This window comes from Parasteatoda tepidariorum, chromosome 9 (genome assembly GCF_043381705.1).
Source record: "Parasteatoda tepidariorum isolate YZ-2023 chromosome 9, CAS_Ptep_4.0, whole genome shotgun sequence".
NCBI lineage: Eukaryota > Metazoa > Arthropoda > Arachnida > Araneae > Theridiidae > Parasteatoda > Parasteatoda tepidariorum.
Genome location: NC_092212.1, coordinates 59,846,195 through 59,849,329, shown reverse-complemented (window position 1 = coordinate 59,849,329; position 3,135 = coordinate 59,846,195).

The following is a 3,135-nucleotide window of genomic DNA, read 5'->3' as shown; positions in this document are numbered from 1 at the left end:
ACCATTTTTTTAAAATTTTATAGTTAAACACACAGCTCATCAATTCACCTCCATAGGAAAAGAATGGGGATAGGGTTTACTGGAGGGAAAATCGTCCAGGAATCACGTGACGATGTTCTTTGCAACGAGGGATGGGGGACTGGTTCTCTCTACCTAAATTACTCCTCTAAGGCTTTGACACATCGATTCCTATTACCTAATACCTATGAAAAATTGGGGTAGGTAGCGCTAAAATCATGCATCAATTCCATACATATCAAGACGGAAAAGAGTAAAAATTGGTAACAAATAAATTTCATTTTTAAATTTTTTTTCTGGAATAATAAAAATCTATAACTACCAATTGCTTTTAAGGGATGAAAATATTTACCCCGACCTGCCCCAATTCAGGGCATACGTGTGAATGTTTATTAAAACCAAGTAAAAAGAGTAAAGAACACAAAATACAAAAGTCATATGGCAACAGCCCGTAAACTTTGCGGGACTTTCTGTTGAACAAAATTAGCTATCTACAATTAGTCGGAATATTATATCTTTAAGAAAACATGACAAATATATCTGGCATGTATGTCATGAAAAGTCCAGGTCAACAGACCCTAAATTATGGATTAAGAGCACAATTAAATTTAAAACACCAGCAAAATTAGAAACAAAATAAAATATAAATTGCCATTCTAGGTCAACAGACCCTTATATTGAGGCAATCAAATGGTTTAAAAACTAATCATAGGGCAAATTGCCTATTAAGGAAACAATTAAAAGAGTTGCAAATAGTAAAATCACCAAAAATAGTGTTGAAGTAGTAAAAGTGGATTAAAATGGCGTGAACGACGAGGACAGTTCAAATCCAACCTAAGAACACCATGAGATTTAAAAATTTTTAAAGTCACTAAAAGTCCAGTTTAAAGGATAGTCATCCTGGCTGAGAATCAAAATCGCCGAACCAGAGTCTCCGGTGATGAGGTAATTAAAGCGAGAAAATTAGAGTTGACTCAGGAGAAATGGAAACGCTGATCCATACGGTAGTTGGACGGCCGGAGTTAGTAAAAATTTACAGAGGGTTTAATGTATCTTCCAAAGTTGTTTTGATAATGTCTTTGATGATTGATCTGCAGGACAGGTTAGAGTAAATCTGGTGTTCTGTTTTGTTGTGAAAATTGTTGCCTCGTCGTGTTGAGGGGCGGGGTGAACTGGGGCTTTTGTAGTAAGGTTCATTTTTTCCAAGATGGAATCAATAACTGTCCTTTGAATGACGGGAAGAATGTCTTCTATTTTCCAGCCCCATTTAAAGCGTTTGTTGAAGATTGTCTCAATGACCTTCAAATGAATAGGTTTAATGTCCGCTCTTGATAGTTAAAATCGGGGAAAGGACTAAAATCGATGAGAGAAGCATGTTTAAAAATGGTGTTCACGTAAATTAGCCAAAGTATGAGTCCTGAGGGACACCCAACTTTACATTTTGTTTTTAAGGGATGCGATTTTTATATTAAATTGCTTCTTCGAGAATGATTACCGAGCATTGGATTTTGCTGAGAAAGGTTGTTTTATAACCAAGCTCTGCACTGCAATGTCTACTCAACGATTCGGAAGCGGAGGGAAGACCTTCCGTACCCACCGGGAGCCAGTTTTGGATCTCGCAGCGATTAGAGAAGAAAAGAAGGGATATGCCTTCAGCTTGGGGCATCTTCGATTTTTGATAAAGAGTTCGAGCGTTCACAAAGAGAGGCGATAAACATCGATGCCGAGATTGCCCAAGGTCGCAGTCAAAAATCTTACTCGACTGACTACATCGAACACCTTTACGGAAAGAAGTTCTTAGCCGAAGAGATGCTGATATTAAAGAATATTCGAGACTCCCAAAGTATCACACCTCCAGATGACAGAGGAAGAGCCTGCTGCACAGACTGATATAACCATCGAGCCCTCAGAACCTGAAATGACCACAGTTCAAATAAAGACAGTCCCAGAGCAGCCAGAGCCTTCACCTACACCTGATGTTACTGCTGAGAATTCTACAGAACAACTGGAATCAACTGATACCAAGAAAAAGGAAGAAGAAAATCCTCCTTCACAAACTACAGAGAGTATGGACATCCCATCTACTAGTATCACAGAACCTGTAGCTCCACCAACAGATGAGACCACAGAACAGAATCAGAAAGAGAATCTACATAAGAACAGTAGAAAACTCAAATTCCTCATAAAAAGACTTTCAATTGATTCTAAGATTTCGGTCTTGGAAAAGGAACTCACAGCTATTGGTCATCGGCCAATCAGAGTAGAGCAGCTCATGAAGAGGCGTGGCAAAGGATGCAAGCTCCTCCCCCCTTTTCTGATCCAGATAGCCATGAGAACTTCCAGATAGCCATGAGAACATCAACATCAAGGAGATTCTCTCTACAACAGTGCAGATTGAGCGATTTCGAGGAGGTCGCTTTGAAGTATAATGCTACCGATGCCAAAAATTTGGCCACACCCAAAAGAACTGTTCAAACGACCCTGCATGCATGAAGTGTGCGGGAGCTCACTTTTCATTTGAATACACCAAACCCAGAAGTCTTCCTGCCACTTGCATTAATTGCTATGGAGATCACCCGGCCTATTTTTCAGACTGTGGTGCTAGGCCAAGGAGAAAACCACCACAGAAGCAGAGACAGCACAGGAGTGCTACCGATGCAGCAAACTGATTCCTGCAGATCTTCCGAAAGCTGCAAGAGCTACTGCAGAGCGAGGAGCTAATTCAGCTGCACCGATCTTTAATTCACGAAAACAAGGCATAGTGATCTTCACTTCTCCATCATGCTGTCTACTCAGCCAAGAAATTTTTTCATCTATTTTAATTTTCATGCTACTTTTAACCTCAAGGAATTAGCGTAAGTAAAACTTTTCATGGATGGAGGAGCCCAGAAATTCAAGACTGAAATGGCAGCTGAGTTTAAAGCTGGATAAATAGTATTATTTTTATGATATTTTAAGGATAAAGTAAGGTTTAAATTATTTCATTTACTACCCCGTTTATACGTGAGAAAAAAGAAAAATTGCTGAAACCATTTTTGAAGCCGTAATGCTCAATCGATGGTATAGTAATCAGTATCGTAGTAGTAGATAATAAGTACCTAATATGTAGCTGTCTTG